A 19035-nucleotide genomic window follows, 5' to 3' on the forward strand; every position below is an offset into this window, starting at 1 on the left:
TTCCTCGTCTCCACCTCATCCCGTTTGTCCAGGGCATCTCAAACCCAAGCCTCGATCATCCCATCAGCTCCACCGCCTCCAGCATCCAGACTCATCTGGGACTCAGCTCAGTGATGCCACTTCTCGTTTGAGTCTGTCTGCCAAAACATCCATCCTCACAAACTCCAATCAATAAATTTAGCTCTTTACTTTCAAATGATCTTCCCTCATTGAGGTAATTGAAGTATTGAGTCGTCGCAGGATTAGAAAATAATAACCCAAACCGCTGCACACAGTCAAATAACTTAGGCACGGGCTGACGAGCTGCCTGTCCAACACCGCGCTGGTTTGCATTAACGCTGTCCGTCGTTGACCTGCGATGAACCTCTATTGGCAACTTACAACTGCTTGTCCATTCCTTCACGCCTGTCTGTGCCAGTGCTGTGCTGTCAGTTGACAGCCTGTCTGCTGCAATTGCGTCTGCCTCCTTTGGCCTCTTTTCTTTCTTTCTTTTTTTTTTTTTTTCCTTCCTTCAGTGAGCCACATGTTTAGCCACAGGCCTGTCATGTCATCAGCTGGAGGGCCTTCGCGGGGTGAACCAGTATTGCTGTAGTGTGGCGGAAAACGACCGCCACAGCTTAGTGTGCTGCATACAGTAAGTGCTCAAGCTGTTTTAAAGCACGTTTATTTAAGCACGCAAATGTCCTGCAGCGTCGGTATAATCATCATCATAATGTAATGTTCATTTAAATTTCATTATATTTGTATAGCGTGAATAGCAGTACAGATTATCTCAAGATGCTTTACAGAAACCCAGAGCCTGAAAGTTCCAGATCAAGCACTAAGGCGAGAATGGCAAGAAAAACTCGACCTTGAGTGAAAACCCAGATCATATGAGCAGGAGGAACAAGATGATCCATACATCTGATTAGAGCTTACATGCAGCATCTAAACATGATACAAACAAGAGACCAAGGTATAGATGGAGCATGATACATGAGAGATTGATAATGACAAAAAAAAAAGAATGGATTAAGTTGTCACTCAAAATATTAATTGTAGAAATGTTTAGTGGGTACACCGAGTCCTCATAAAGTTACTGTAATCTGAATAAACAAATCTCTTTGGACATAAAACTCAGTCACAATAGCAGTTCTATCACGACTGAGTTAGCTTCTTGACAAAGACACGCACACTAAAACGGTTTAGGAACAACTAAAAAAAACATGAAAAACAGCACAAGGTGTTGACCTGGCCTCCAAATTCACTAGATCCCAAACTGATCAAGTATCTGTGGGATGATCCACAGAGGCCCCTCCCCTCAACCCATAGGACCCAAAGGCCCCCACTAACAACATTCTGTTGCCAGACACCACAGGACACCCTCAGAAGGCCCATGTCCATTCTCTGATGAGGCACAAAGAGGACCTACACAATATTAGAAAGGTGGTCGTAATGGTGGTCCGTATCTATCTCCAGAGCAATAATCCATCACTGTGAGTATTCTACCCCTAACATAAGAACAGACCAGTAACATGGGTTAGAGATATCCTATACGTTGTCCTTGTTTCACCCCTGTTTTAAATATGCCAGGGCATGAGTTCTCATGAGTTCTCATGTTAATTGCCGTGTGTGGTTTGCGTGTAACCACCTTTGAGTTAGCCTTTTGATGGAGCCGTCTAAGCAGGCCTTGTTGGGCTGCAAATATTTATAGGGCATTAATTATCTTTTATGGCAGTGGCATCCCCTCATTTTGCTCATTATTTCTATTGACTTGAAGTGGGGCATGAAGCCAAGCTCTGGGATGATTATAGAGTGGAAACAGTGGCAGTTTATACAGTCCGCGATACTGACGGACAGGCTTAATTAGTGGTTTGAGCTCGTTCTCCGACTGCATCCAAATGTAAACCCCCACAGACCCAATTCATGACCTGCAATTGTTATGGGGGAGAAACAGCTGAGGCAATAAACACGACTCAAGCCAAGTCCATCTCATTATATATTCAATGAGCAGCGTGCTTGTTTTAAACGCTTTGTCACAGGAAGTGTGCAGAAAGGTCAAAATGAAGGCTTCACATTAAGCATGGTACTGAGTTACTTTAGTCTGGGTTAAATGATGGACAGTATATACACACCAATCAGCCACTACATTAAAACCACTGGCAGGAGAAGTAAGTAACATTGACCATCTTGTGACAATGCAATAAAGTCTGAGATCCTTCCTTTATTTTAAATATCTCTTTGTAGCGGCACATACACTCATGAATGTATCATGATTAATCATTAATTAATAAATATACTAGCTAATAAACAAAAATGTACAGTATGTTTTCACCTGAAACCATGACATCGCATTCAAAGATTGTTGAAGTAAAATCAAATCATTCTGATTCAGTTGTTGTTGCTCCGATCCTCTCTATCATTACCCCAAGAATCCTCAGAGACAGTGCTGCACTGTCCATCAATGCCATAGCTCTGCATCCTTCAGCTATGGCAACCATAGGGCTGTGGCGGGACTGGTGGTTGTTATATCGAGGAGGAGGCTCCGTGGCTTTTAAGCAGGCGGGTTTGGTCCGTGTGAGCGCATCAAACTCAGGATTTGTATAAGATTTGTGTAAACGATATCACGTCAGGCTTGGCCTCTGTTCCAGCAGCTTCAGTTCTAGATTTTATTCAGCATACAAATAACTATAGAAATATATCCACCATGAAAACGTGCCAGTGCAGCAGTGCAGGTACTCGCGTCATAATAACTTTATCCATGTCCAAAAATATGAATTCATGTTCGAAACTGTAATCTCTGATGTCTATAAACACCTGCTCCATTCAATCCACTCTCTTCTGCTGTTACTGCAGACATGTATGGACAAATCGGGACCCCTGAAACTTGACTGAAGTCGTGCTCCTCTGCTAATTAGTAACTATTTACCATCTATGATGCAGGTCGTCAAAGGTAGTCTGTTAAAGGCCACTGGCTGGATATACTGATAAAAACGAACATGCAACAGGTGAGAAGAGTGGTGTTTTAAGCCTTGAGGTCTCTTCAGCCATGCCCTTCTTCCACACCTTCAAACTTGTGACCAATTAGTGCAATTAAGCCCATGCACCTGATAACACCAGCACTAGTGAAGGAAGGTCCGGCTCTTTTCAGAGATCCGTATCTTTTGGTTCAGCTCCCTTAGAAGAGCCGGATCTTACGGCTCCCAAATGTCTCTTCATTTAGTATCACACAAAGCCTTCTCTTTTAGCCTAATTTAGCAACTATGAACAAACAAATTACTGTTTGCCAAAGTCTTAACATTATGACACTTCAGATAAAAGGTCTTTAGTGCAGGTTGGCATTTAGAAATAATACCAGATGCCTCAGCTTGGACGTCCAGTTTTCGCCAATTTCTTTACTTTTTCGCACAACTAGATTGTTTCTTTGGATATTAGCATACTTATTTGAACATATCAAGTCAAATACATAACTTAGTGTTGAGAATGGCCATTCTCCAAAGCTAAAATATTAGCTATTAGACTGAGAGTCTGAGAACCAAATGATTAACTGCAAGTCATCGATGAACACTGACTCATTAACGCGTAACATGCACCCCCGGAGATCTGATGTCATGCAGGCAACTGGTGAGACGGGCTGGCATCTGAGCAGAGAGAGACAGAGAGATTGTGAGCACCAGTGGGTGTAGGACCACTGAGTTTGACAATATTCTGATCCAGCAACACAGGTGAGCCAGCTAGCACAGGCAAAACTGTGAACAAAGGACGCTGTGGTAACCAAATTCACCCCAACACAACCGATGAGGAATGTTAGACATTTGAGGTGTAGAATGCAATACAATCAATGTCGCATCTGATCCATGCCTTCCAAACCGAACATCTTTTATCGTGGTCAGGGTGGACGTTTGGCGTTTGTTGCTGCAAGTGGCCAGTGTTTGATCCAGATGGACAAAAGAGCCCTTGAGGATCCTGGAACATGTTCAAAATTGGGTGAGTGTTATGAAGTGATATTTATACGGTCAATGATTTATATTTCGGCAATGGATTTTCCATTGCACTGAGCTCCAGCTGTCTACACAATCCACCATTAGCCTTCTCCAGCCAACCAGGTATCCCATGGCTATTAAAGTTTGCATGACTATTGTTTCGCCCGTTGCAAAAGTATCAGGTGCCTCGTTTACGAAAATGCTTCATAAAGGAATAAAGATGTGGTGCCCTTATAATTTATAATTTTCCCTTGGTTTATCCCAATCATCACTTTAGAGAGCCTCGCGTATTCCCCCAACACCCTCATAATTAACCAAATTCAAAGCAAATCCTTCATGAATATTGATATGCTCTTTGTGTCGGAAGAAAATATAGGCGGAGTCAGAAATGAACCTAACTTGGAGAGGCTGATACATGCAATAGTGCAACGAACATGACTGTTCCCCAGATTAGGTGGTCAGACATGGAGATGTGCTTTGCTTCAATCTAACATAGACTGTATCGACTGGTGAAGGACACCTTACAGTAGCTCACCATTTGGTATTTGTTAGTAGCAGACGTGCAGACATGTATAGTCCTGCCGAAAATGAGCACAATCCATGCAAATCGTTGCCTTTCACAACACATTTGAACAAGCAAACACTTGATCTCCTTTGAAACCGTGCCTACAGATTAAGGAGGTGCACTCAAAAAGCTGACATGTAAAATTAACATGATGACATATTTATCATAATTTAAATAAATAAAATCTAATCTCATAAATAGACCCCAAAACTTGTCACACAAATCCATACAAAGTCCATGGAACTAGTATCAGTACCAGGATTAGAACCTCCTTAAAGAGTGTCAGGTGTGTAAGTTAAACATCTGGCATCTAGAGATTTCTAAAGTCTTCAGAAAAAAATGGCTTTGGTTGCCAGTGAGTGAGTCAGAGAGTTTGACAAGGGGTTTTAAAAATCTGAATGATTTGAAGTAAATCATTCCACTTCATTGAAAATCATCTGCAAGCGGTGTAGCCAGTTGCTCTAACTGCCCCAAAGAACTCGATCCAAGAGTTGACCGCGGCAAAAAGAAGTCTCCAAGAATCCCAAATTTTCTTCACAGCATCTGCAGAAAGTTCTTACAATCGCCAGTGTAAGAGTGCTGTGTCTACAATCAGACAGATATTACACAAATTTGACCTGCGTGGGAGGAGTGTCGGGGAGAAAGGATCCGCCGTCCAGAAGGAACATCTGAGCAAAACTGCAGTTTCCCATGAACGACGGAGGCAAAGACCAGACCTTTTGGAGGGATGAGCTCTGGACTCTGCTCTGGACAGACAAATCCCAGATAGAGGTGTTTGGCCACAGTAACAGCTGGTGTAGCCTCCGATTCAGCTATGAGCTCTGCATCATATCAAAGAGTGACAAGGTGAGACAAGGTGAGGACATCTGTCGGAACTTTCTACAGTGAATCTAAGAACTCTGACAAATCCGTCAAGGAAAGGCTCAAAATAAAATAAAAAAAATAAAAAAATAAAAACACAGAGATTTTACATGAAAAAGTAGCCAAAGTTTCACCAAGTCAATGGCAGTGACTTGTGGACTTTGTGCCATTATGTCAAATGCCTGCAAGATATTTCTGCTTAAGGTGACAATAATAAATAGATGAAAATGTTTTACTTAATTAAGCCAGCACAACACAAAGCCAATTATTTGTTAGTGAGGAGTTATTAACTTTAGTTTGGGGTGCACAGAAAGATTAAGTATTGATAGTTGAACACCAGTTTACCAAGTTGTGCCCATCTGTTCGTAGTGAATCAAGGACAACCCATGAAGAAAGTGACTATATTTACATTTTAAATATATTTAGGCACTTATCATTACCCAGTGATTCATAAATACAGCATCTCACAGTCTGTTCTCTAGGTTCAACAGCTACTCATTAAAGGATTTATTAATCTGGTCATTTTTATTGGTTTCCCACTCATTCCTCAGACTACTTACATTTGCAGATACTATGATTTAATGTGTGTAATAAGCATTGTGCAAGCACAAACACAATGCATCACAGCTGGCCTGAATGCTTGAAACCATGTGGAGATATCTTTTCTTTCCTTAAATGAAGTTAAACATGTGAGTGGGCCATTAAGAAATGTGGTCTGTTTGGACCTTTGCTCATTTGAGTTTCTGTCTTAGTTTACCCTTGCCCGTGTTGTTACAATAATTTATCTGCTCAAGTTATCTTCAGTGAGTGTGTGGCATGCAAAGTTGCAAAAAAAAATGCTTTGCTTCCCACGCTAATGATCCAAGAAGGTAGCAGCATGGCCCTCCCCGACACACACCGACACACTACCTTCCTTCTGCAGTGACAGTCAGTGAAGCACTGGAAGCTGATGGATGGCAGAGGAAACTGCGCATGGTTTTAACTTTAAAACTAATAAGCGTTTCACAATCGTTTCCTCCCTTCCAAACCGAGTTAAATATCCCACCTTCCAGCTGAGTCAGCGTTTTGTGTTTGTGAAAGAATTTTGTGCTTTAGAAATGTGCCAAAAATAAATAAATATATAGATGTGCGGTAGGGAGATCTGCCTTCTGCAGCTGCAGAGGCTGATTCAAGCACAAGCCTTCCAGAGCACAGGCCGTTCCAAGTTCTCACTGCTGTCAATTTGCATCTGTCGCATGAATAGTAAGCAGCGGAGGGCATTCTCCACATAGCCATTCTGAACACATATTTAACATCTTTGTCCATGCGAGTCTTTAATCCCCCTTGAACTGAATATCAATTAACAAGCACCTCTTTATAGTCAGGTTTAAGAATAGCTGATGGTGAAAAAGGGGATTTTTCAAATTGCTGCCTGTTCATTTAGCCTTTAATGGTGCTTTCTGAGGGCCCTGCCCCTGTTGGTCTGTATTTTATGGCCAGATAAAAGTTGTGCAGGGAGAAAAATGCCGCCTGGGCTCCGTGCCAGGGACTGGTGTTTCACAGCAGCTCCTGCCTCACACCGAGATGTGATGAGAAACTTGGTGGGAGAGGGGGACTGAGGTGAGGAGGGAGAGCCTCGATAGGTACCACTTCCATGGAGACGCAGCTGGGCCAAACAAGACTTCCATCAGTGGACAAACAAAAGGAGAGGTGGCGCTCAGACCGCCTCATTACAGAAAGCCCAGCAGCCGCCACCAAACTGCTGAGATCTGCTTCTTTGGGCCGTCAGTGAGGGCGACGCTAATCAACATCTCGTGGTAATGAGTGATGTTGAGCATAAATCTCTTCTCATGGGACTGGCTGTGTTGTTGCTGTTGGCTTTGTTGCCTAGGAAATAAGCATCTCGCCATAGGCAGCGGGCTGCAGTCTGTTTGCACTTTTCCTCAAATCTTGTTTTCTTTTTTTCAGTAACTCCAACCTCAGAAGTGAGCACGCTTTCCAGCATTTGCGTTTTGTTTGAACCCATTTTCTTTCACAAGTATTGCAGCTCAAGCTTGTCAGCTCTATTTTCAGCCCTCTGTTCTTTTGACAAGTTTGAAGACAAGGGAAGGAAAAGAAGGCAGCGAGGTCACCTCATGCTCGACCATCCATTCCCCCACTCCTTGTCCTCGACCTGTTCTCTTTTCGTAGAATGTTGGCAGAAAAAGAATAAAGTGCCACCAGTTTTCCTCTCAAACACACAGTGTGGCACTGCGTTCATGATTTGCAGTCAATCGGTGAATGTGGACAGGACACAGCATGTATGAAATGAAGTGTATGATATACACCGATGCCTGCAGTGAGGCAAGAAGGCTGAGTAGAGAGGAAATGTTTATGAGGGCACAATGTAATGTAGTTGTCATTTGTTTTTGTTTTTCTAAAATGTCATTTTATCTGTGAATTTTGAGGTAAATGTAACTCTAATTAGGATCAGCTTTGGAATGTATCCAGCTATGTTTTAGTGATTGTAATTTGTCACTTCTTATTGTGATTTTATATGTGTAATAAAACTCATCACTGCCTCTGGTAAATCTTTTCTACTTAGTTTAACTAGTCTTGATGAGGTAATACTTAAATACTATTCAACACTTTTCTTTCAGAAGCAGCCAATGAGAAAGTCACGAATGCAGAGAGAAGGAAATGAAGCGGCAGCAGTAAGCAGTGCACTCCCACAAACAGCACTCCAGACATTCAGCATTCAGTTTCCCATTTAGGCAAAGTCACAATCAGCAAAAAGAGCGTTTTGGCTCCCACTCAATGAAAATGGGGACTGATGCTTTTAATATATGATGAAGCATTCACTGGAACCCAGAACCATAAATCATTACCTTAAGCCCTTTCAGACCACGGTTCTCTTCGTTAATTTGTCCTCCCTCCCCCACCTCATGGCCCAGATCACTGAGGAACTCACTAAGAGCATTGTTCCTCCTGCCAGCTCACTTGGCATATCTACTTTTATTTAGAACCCTCCGGCTGTTTGGCAGGAGGAGGGAATAAGCAGTGTTAAAGGTATTTATGAGACTGTCCTTAAAAAACCTTTCTTTATATCAACAGTTTGACTAATGCATGTGACAGGAAACTTGATGCTGGCAGCAGCTATGAAGAAGTTGTCTGCATGACTGATGCCGGTCGTGATAGCTGCCAAGCCAACATGTATTAATTATTGTAGTTTTTAAACAGACTGATTTCCATGAAAGACACAATGTTTGGGAACTACCTAAATGGCCAGGCTGTTAATAGTTACAGCTCCAAGATGGTTGTAATTAGGGCAGAATTCATATTCTTATGTTTGTTAAGATTTATCAGCAGAAATCAGATTGAACCATTCTGAAATGTGAGGACATTCCTGCAGTGTCACTGTTTGAACTCTGTAGGTAGTATTTGATGCATCACACAGACCATATACAATCTATGTTGTTCCCTTTTTCAAATTGTATTGAATAAATGTAAGCAGTATTTTTGAAATCACGCAACAGAAATGACAATGTTTAATCAAGGTTAAAACATGAAAAGGTTTTCTGAATGCAATTCTGCTGTTGGTAGTTCCCAATGCCAAACCTAATAAAAACTTTATAAAACATAATGGCCGCTACTTAAGCATCAATTTTGGAATTCAACCCAATTTAGAAATTACACATGTTTTATTAGTCCTATCTACATCAAATACTCTGCATAAACCTGAAATTGGGACCCCACGGTATGTCAGCTCCACTGTGCCAAGGGCACAAATTTAAGGGATGCATACCAAATCCCATGCAAACCAAAAGCAGAGAACGTCCAGGGTAGTCTCTCAGACCTGTGATCACTGTGGAAAATTGCTGCCGCTGTTAAAAACAATTCCTAAACATTCCCACAATGAGGTCTCTGCCTACTAAGATAATGCCTCGCAGGCAATAGCCAGGCAAAGCCGCAAAAATAAACAGCATAAAGAAGAATACTATTATCAGTGATACATGGGAATGAAAGTCTGTGCTATTCTCAATCATTTTGAGGTCAGGATATTTAAATGTGATGGCGATGCGTTGTTTATGTTTATTTCAAAACGGCAGAATAATGGTTACCAGGTTTATCTGACAATGATACAGACATTTCGAAAGACTGTATAGGTGGTTCCCGGTGGTTCCCGGTGGTTCCCACAGACTGTGAAATGGTTCCCGCGGTTCCCGCCACCAAACCTTTCCCATAATCCCCTGCGTTCCCGTGGTACCTTGCAGCATCTTCCCCGCTTCTCTCTTGAACCATCATTGACCCTTCAGGGTGATGCTACCTGTTACAACATGACTGAAAGTTTGCTGCTGTCTTCAGCTGTCCTATTTTTTACCTCGTTTACTTAAGTGTTTTCACACAGCCTCATAGTGCCTCAGTTTGTATCTCTGCCGTGCTTTATTTACAGTACATTTAAGTGAAATTTATACCAATTAATCAATTAATTAGCTTAGTTATATTAGCTAGTAAACTAGCTAGCTTTATTAGTTATTAGCTGACTCCTTATTCGGAATATTTACCAAGTCTAACAGACTGTAGGTATCCCCTACGTGTGTCATTATGTTGTTGAATGACATATTGCAATTATATACTTTGTGGAAGCTTTACGAAAAACGTCAAAGTTACCGATATCGTCGAGTCATAACGTTTCGTGCTAAAAACAAAAACTCGAGTTGCCAGGAAAGTTGCTGCCTCAGCCAGTGGGATCCTTCCTCTCCCTCGTTTGGATCTGACATGCCACTAAGACAACAGTGGAAACCACAGGGTGAGTTTAAACAGCCGTTAGCAAATTAACCTCATTTTTCTGCAGGTTGTCTGTTTTTTCTAAACTCAGCCGTCCTTCACTTTTCCGCCATCCATTGCTTAGTTTTCAATCTGTAAGTGGATTTCTACTCGTTGAAAGTTTTATTTTTGTATCTAATTAAACAGAAGAAACGCGGAACATTGCCATAGAGATATTCAGTTTTATTACAACCTTCATTTCTCTTGAGGCTGCTTGCAGCCACATCTCGTTAATTTTACTCAGTGACAGAATGGCGACGTGGATGGACTACTTGTTGTGTGCTACAGCTGGAAGTAATCGTCTCATCTGACTGCTTACCTCCCTCTTTATCGAGTGTTCTTACTTTAGGATTATTCACACGCTGGCTGCTTGGTTTAATTGCATTAAGTGGGTGTGAATTGTTTGTAAGATAATTTCCCCTGTGTTCTTCTGGCCAAGGCACTGAAAATGATGCCAACAGCGGTTTATGGTGTGGTGGTGTTTTGCTTCAGGTGTTCTCAGTCATTTTTGTGTCATATCAATCTTTTCCTGGAATAATATTTCTCTTATTTGAACACTATTTTTGACCAATGAGAGTCAAATCCCTGATCATACCCTGCTTACTGGGGGTGACGTCTACATGTTAAATTATAGGGGTTATACTTTTATTTGACCACTGAATCAAGCTGTGGCCAATTTTACTCAGATAAAATATGTGTAGAGGTGCTTTATTAACAGTGACATTACTTTCATAGTGACAAACATCGATCGGGCATAACATTGTGACCGCTGACAGGGAATGTAAATAACATTGACCATCTTGTGACAATTCAGAGTAATGCTATAAAACTTTTGGACCTGGCATTCGTGTGGATGTTACTTAGAAATGTACCACCCACCTAGACCAGACCAGACCAGGCACCCCCACCCCATAGCAATGACACTCCTTGATGGCAGCAGCCATCCCCAGGAAGATGCAGCCTGACACAGGCACACACACAGAAACGGTTTAGGAACAACTCAAAAAAAACATGAAGAACAGCACAAGGTGTCGATCTGGCCTCCAAATTCACTAGATCCCAAACTGATCAAGTATCTGTGGGATGATCCACAGAGGCCCCTCCCCTCAACCCAAAGGTCCCCACTAACAACATTCTGTTACCAGACACCACAGGACACCCTCAGAAGGCCCATGTCCATTCTCTGATGAGTCACAACTGTTTTGGAGGCACAAGGGAGACCTACACAATATTAGGAAGGAATCAATATGTTTAAAAAATTGAATGATGCATTAACTGAACGAGATTATTTTATCAAGACACCTGTGCACAAGAAGACATTGTTTACGTGCAGTCACTGATTCAACTTCTCTTGTTTGTTTTTTCTCCTGTACATACAGAAAGCATAGCAGAGGAAGTTGTGTTTGTGTATCTCTGCTGTAAAGTGAGAGTTAATTCATCACATGAACCAGTTGGTTGTGATTTTTTCTTTTGTGGCAGTGGATATATTTGCATAGCTGAAACTGAAGTGATATGATGCATCACGCATTTGAATCAAATACACTTCAGAACATCAGGATGTTGCTAATACTGAAGTATCAGAGTGTGTGTACGGTATGTGTTTGTGAGAAGATGAGGGTGGAGAAGCTGAGGGAAACGGAGAGGCAGAATGTGGACTCCCTGCTGCTCAGCCTCTGGCTCAGAGTCCACACGTTCCCCTGACTGTTTATAAATCCAACCATGACGTGTGTGCAGCATTAAAGCACACAAATTTCCCATAGAGAGAAGGGCTATCAAAGGTTTGAAGATCTCTCTGTGAAATCTAACACTGATGGCGTCACACATCAAGGATCAAATAAACAGATACCGTGAGACCTTTCCTGTCCATTTTAGCACAGGAAATACTCTGATAAAAAATATAAATCAGCCCTGCTTCTGCTTGAAAATAATGTCCTTCCATTGTACTGTATGTGAGGATGGTTAGTTAAGAAACAAATAAACATGCCTCATACTTTAAAAATTAGCTTCTCTCATGTTGGATATATAGTTACTGCCTATAACTTTGACACCAAACACAGTTATGTGAAAAGCACTGGTAGCTGTTTATTGTTGTTTCATTAGAGTGGATCTGGAAGAGAAAAGTCACAGATTTTCAGTGCTTTGAACTTAAACTGTGTGACTGAGTATGCAGGTTTGTATGTTACCTGTGGAGGGCAGCAGCAGGCTGGAGATGTGTCTAGGCTGCCTGCAGTGTTAAAAGAAGAATAAGAACAGGAAGGAGAACAACAATGTACGAGATCACTTGTACAGACCAAAGCTGAAAATCCCGCTGCAGATCTACTGGAAGCTCAGGCCTTTTAAAGTCATATGCACTAGTTTTCAAGTGGCATAACAGAAGCAGGTTCAGTGAGAGATTTATGTGATAAGGCTAATCTGCAATTAATCTGCATACAATTCAAAAGCATTGGAAGAAATGTCAAAAAGCTGTACTCAGTAAGAAACTGGATGGACAACATGAAATGAGGAAGTTTAAAGAGACAGAAATAATTTACAGTATTTTTAGCCAGAGGAACTGAATTATGATAACGGTAAAGCATTTTGCATAAAACAGAACAGCTGATACTTTTGTACAAATTATGTGTACAACTTCACTTATGTGATCATTGACAATTTAAATTATGACTGATGCTATATACCAATCAGGCATAACATTATGACCACTGAGACAATGCATGGTTCTGCTGGGAAACCTTTAGACCTGGCATTCATGTGGCTGTTAGACATGTACCACCCACCATAACCATAATGTTATGCCTGATCGATACATAGTTTAGGTATTGTAAAATAGTCTTTATGGTGCAGAGGTTAATGAGAAATAATTCTCACAGTTATGTAGGTTAGGATTTTATTAATCATATGTTGTGGAAGACTGGTCATGAATTGGTGAAACTACTGGATCCAATTCAGCATTAACAAAAATAATGTCAAATGTGTTGATGCAGCATGTGCTAATGTCAGTAACTATTTTCATGGCAAACATTCTGACTTGTCAGAACAGGAAAAGTACATGAGTAGTGTTCAATAATGATATTTATCACACCTACTTTTTGCTGCTCTGACACGGGCAACATTTCAGCTATAAAATTGTCGGCAGCACACGTGAGGTAAACTTGGAGCTGGACTGCCGCTACCATAATATAGACATGCAAGGCTTCAGTCTACTGTATTTCTAAAGGTGTTAACCATAAAAATAGAAATAGCCCTAAACTGTTTTCTAACTGGGAACACAGGGTGTGCACATATTTTCAACAAGCCAGACTGTGAAGTGTTTATATACTGACATAATGAATAAAATACATGATGAGAACGGTTTGATCTAGAAGATCTAGTAGCTTTCTTTTCTATTAGATTTATAATAAGAACATTTACACTGAAACAAATAAACATGTTTCCACAAACCTTTACCTTTGTAGTTAACAACATGTATTCCAAACCTTTTTAATGGAAAATGTACGAAAAGCTTTAATGAAGGTATGAGAATCCAACCATTCATTCAGTGTCCATGGTTCATGGCTGTCACTTTGGCTTATAGGTGAATAGAAGTCGCTGTCAGCAGGACAATACTGGAAAATCACATGCTTTTTGTGAATGAAGTAACCCAGAGGAGGCAATAAAAGTCAGGACAGAATAAGGCCCAAGATGAAACCCCAAGGCATTTGCCTTTTACTACAAACATGGTTTTCTAATTGAAAATTTAATAGCTAGAAAGTGAGATTCACCAAACTGAACAAAATATTCCAATTAATCTGCATTTGTCAAAAATGTATTTAAAAAGAATTATTTCTTAGGAGGCTTAAATGTAAAAAAAAGAATTCAGGTTGAGTGAGGAAAGGTGATTTACTTAAAAGTCGTATTTTTGCCAAAGTAACTAGTTAGACTAATGGACGAAGACGGTACCTGCTGTTGAAACTGTTGAAGACTGGAGTAGGGCTGTCATGATCATGACTTTTTATTTGAAACTTAACTGGCATACAACAGATTTAACAAAAAAACCTTTGCATGTTAAATGATTTACATACATTAAGCTGTATGCCATCACAATATCAGATATAAAGTGCCTCGAGATAAAGAGTTAATGGCACAGAGTCTCCTCTCAGGTGCCATTATACCATAGCAAGAAAAGGGGACACAGCAAGATGGCGTCACAAAAGAGCCAGCCAGACATCAAACAGTGGGAAACAATGATGTGAAAGTGAAATATGATATTTTGTTTGTTTAATCCAGCCAGTAGTCAGAAAATGATTGCCATTGGCTCAAATAATTGTGTTTATATAATAACTATGACTGGAGTAGGTTAGCACGGCCATTGTGTCTTAAGTGTCCAGCCAGCTATGGTTATAGTATGGCTCTTGTTATCAATAACAATAACCCTGAACTTATAAATGTCACATTTTTTTGTAAAATTATATGATATATATTGCCTTGCTCTGAATTTTCTGACAAGCAGCCTTCCTCCCTATAGCAGAGATCTCTTTCAATTCTTTATTCTCTTACATTTTTAATGTAACCATTGTTGTCTTTGGACATTCAGTTATATGTACACTACAATGTAAGCGTTGTACATTGTCACGAATCACAAACTACAAGACACACTATATGATTTGCTCTTTTGCTTTCATAAAACATGTTACTCACTGTGTTATGCAAGCTTCATCTAAAATGCAAATATATGGAACCTGGGTGTTATGTAAGCATTTGAGTGTCCAATTGGGCAAACTATCGCCTTTTAAGTAGGGTCTATAACCTCATTATATTCTCTCTTCATGATATAAGCACAGCTGGGTCCTGGAAGTGGATGCATAATGTATATTATTTCTTTTACAGCCTCCTCCTGTCAGCACAGCACTGGTGACTGGGTCTGGTGCGGAAATATGAATTGGTAAGTGATCTAATGCACTGCTTTACCTTTTACTGTTGTACCACTAAGGAGCTGAAGTGTACGTGAGAGGATGTTAATGGCTTGTTTGTGATGTTATTTATCCATTACAAAAGCTTTGCGATTAAATTATTGCATTGTTCTTTTTAAATACCTCTCGAATATCCATGTAAGGATTTAATTCCAAACTAAAATGAAGAATAACAAACATGATGTGCAAAATCAGGTGAGTTTATGCTTCAAATATTGTGATTAGGAAACTCCATAAGCCAGCATGCAATGTTTTTAGCTCACAATGTGTTTGCTGAAAGGCTATGTGCTGACAGGGAGTGAGTGTGTATGTGGGAGAGAGACAGAAAGAGAGCAGGAGGGACCCGTATTAGCTGGGACACTTGAATGAATTTGAAGAATGGGTTTTTACATGCAGAACAGCCACAATACCGGGCCCTGACTGGCAGACAGTACCAGCTTCTGTGATTCAAATGATGCAAACCTGCCCGATTGGAGGGATTTAAACACTCATTTCGGCAAATGGTCCTAACAAAACCAAGTCCAGTTCTGTGTGTGTCGGTTTAACCGCCACCAATCCGATATCTGAAAAAAAAGGATAAATGTTTGAATGTTCAGTAACCTCAGCGGTGTTTCATGCTACGTCTGAATTTCTAAACCTAACATGGCTCCAGTTCTAGGAAATACAAGTGTAAAGAAAATCTGCCTCAACATAGCAGCACAGAGAATGTGGCACATAGTGTATACATACAGCAGCTTTGTCATTTTTACTCAGTCAAACATCTGAAAAATCATAAATGAATGACTGAATAAGTTCATTTGAAAAGGGAAGGGAACAAGCCAATTACCGTATTATTACCTCCTCAGCCAGAACAGTTTGGTACAATTACTCTTTGGGAGTGAAGGCAGCTATTGTGTGCATGTAACACCAGTCAGTGTTACACTGATTGTGACTATGGTGTCAGTGTCCAACAGTATTGTCTCTGTCAATTGTGTGTCCGGGTGTGGTTATATGATCTGGTGAAGCAAAGCTGGCCCCACAAATTTAAGCATACACAGACACTAACTGAAACTGCCTGCTGCTCGCGCACAGACACACTCTCACACACACACACACACACACACACACACACACACACACACACACACACACACACACACACATGCATACACACTGCATCTGACCCAGGGGTCAAGGTGCAGTGACTCTGAGGTTTGTCTAACTGGGCCTCTTGAAACTCTTGCTTTACATTCCAGCACCCGGAGGAGGGGGTTGTCGAAGCCAGGCTTATTACCGGAGAGAGAGACCGAGAGAAAGAGTGATAGAGAGTGAGAGAAAAGAGAGGGAGGGAGAAGTGGGGGTTGAAAGAAGCTGGAAGGTATTATGAACTGTTTCCTTGCCTTCCTAGAAGCTCCCGCTTGTTCCCTCCCACTCTGCCGGCAGAGTTCTAGGACAAAGTAAAGGAAACGCAGAAAACTTGAACCTGCTATTCTCCAGCTGCTTCGGCCTTCTAACTCGCTCACTTGTTTTCCTTCCCTGCCATTCCCTGCGTATGTATCTCTAGCTCTGTTCTTCACTCCCTCACCCTCTCCTTGTTTGTCTCTGTCTCCCTCTCCCTCTCTCTCCCTCTCTCTCTCTCTTTCTCTGGGCTGTGTGTAAGAGGATCACTTTGTTTCCGTTGCCTTTTTCCGCGGTGCTGCCGACACACAGGAGAGGATTGGATTTGAGAAGATAGTGACGGGGGTGCACAGCTGCAACAGTCCCCTCCATCTCCAGGACTAATGCACCCCCCTCTCCCTCTCTCTCTCTCTCTCTGTCTCTCTCTCTCTCTCTCTCTCTCACTCTCTTCCTCACTCTCCCTCGCTCCCTCTCTCTCTGTTTGACTCTCCCTCTGTCGCACTCTCTCTGCTTTCTGCCTCTCGGAAGGGTGGGGGGTGCCATATGGGAGCTCAGAAAAATGGAAGTGGATCGGAGATAGACAAGAGAGGAATCTTTCATTCTTGGGCTCGGATGTCGGGATCTATGTGGTAAGTGCTTTTCTCTTTCTTTCTTAGCACTCTTGTAGAAGTTCTGTGCCTAAGAGTCCCCATATGCCTGATCCTCTTTGCTTTTGATTCATGTGCTGCCAACAATTACCTATTTTGGGTTTTTATTGTTGGACTCACTTTTCTGTTTTTAGGCTTCAAAAATAAGGCTAATTCTTCTGCCACTTGCTTCAGTGTGTTCAACTTCATGTTTCATTGTTTCATTGTTGCAATTAATTTGTGAGCGCTGGTGATGAGAGGGGATTTGGACTTTTGAATTTGTACAAAGTTTTGAGGGTCAAGGTAGAGCGATGTGGGGGGTGGTGGTGGAGTGAAGACGGACTGGGGGAAGGGAATTTGGCGGGGTCAAAGAGAATGGCACTTGGCTCAGGCGGCACAATGGCTCTGAAAACTTTTTTAGTTATGACATTGTCACTATGAAACGTGCAACTTTCTAGCCATAGAAGCCAATATGTGCTGATTTGAAAGGAGGTTTGTTGTCGAGGCCATTTATTTGACTGATGAAATTGATCAGTTGCTCAGTGGTTTCATTTTTTTCATGAGCTCGGAATTTTTAGGTTGGGGTGGAGCGCAATTGTGAGATATTATACGGTTTTAGAGACACCATCAACCTCACTGTCTCATTTTAAACTGTATTTTCCCATCTAGAAATAACATGATACACATGCATAAAGTAATATGGAAGAGATGAGTTGATAACCTAGTTTTGATACGGAAGTTTTTAGTTTCTAAGCTCTTAATATATGCCTCGGCCTGGATTTCATCGGCCTGATCAAACTCGTCAGGAATCCTGTTTTTTTTTTTGTTTTTTTTTGTACAGTTATTGATAGAATGGTTGGTGCAGATTATTAGCGGTTGGCTTGTCTCCCTACGATGTTGAAACAGCTCACGGTAGATGTTGCTGGGAGTGCAAACTAATACTTTACTCACTGAATAACTCCATTGTGTTATACATGGGAGGGAGAACTCTTGAACACGAGAGTTGCATATCGATGTCAGATATTTGTTTCTATGTTCGTATTTATGGTTGCCTTTTCAATAATGTTATGATGAGATATTAAGGAAATTTAGATTCCATGTGAATTTTATACTCTTAAAACAAAATGAATTTATAACTATTGTTGTTATAGACTAGATTTTTACATGCACATTTTTGCACGTTTAAATTGAACATAGCAGAGATAAAACTGATCATTTTGATCCTCTAACAATCTTGGTCTAAAATAAAATAAAAAATAGAATAAAAACACAATTTACTTTAATTAAAACACTTTTGTAATTGTTATATGCAATAATATCCAAGTGGTCATATGTTCTTTACAGGTTAATCGCATCAACTCTGACAAACTACGGATAGTTCATAGTTACAAAAGTATATGTTTTAGCACCTAGAAAGAACTTTAGTGTTTGGGTGGAAGTCTGGGAAATGAGCTGAGTTAAGTGAGTGAACTCGTTTTAGGAAGCTATTGAACTGAGCTGTGATTTATGTGTCTCACCTTGATGGTTCATTGCTAGTTCGGAGGGTTTTGACCTCACTCCCTCGTCTCTTTGAAGAAATCAGAACCCGTCTCTCTGACTGACTCATTCTGTGCCTCCCTCGCTCCCTCCGTTCATTAGGCCTCTCAGTAACATGGGAATGAAGTGTCTCGACTGGCTGTAACGGACTTATTCCTCCTGGTTTTACAGCAAGATTTTCAAGGGTTGAGTTGTGCCTGTATGAATTTATTTTTGGACTTCTCTCTGCGCAGCATAAACTTTTAAGTATTTTTGAGAGAGCTTTGCTGGAATTCTGTCACTAAAAGCTTTTTTTATAAATACACACAAACTGTGTCTACTGCAGAATCTAGTTCTCTATTTTAGGCATGTAGGTCACAATCTAATGAAGCAGCAGA

The sequence above is a fragment of the Chelon labrosus genome, assembly GCF_963514085.1.
Source record: "Chelon labrosus genome assembly, chromosome: 17".
Lineage (NCBI taxonomy): Eukaryota > Metazoa > Chordata > Actinopteri > Mugiliformes > Mugilidae > Chelon > Chelon labrosus.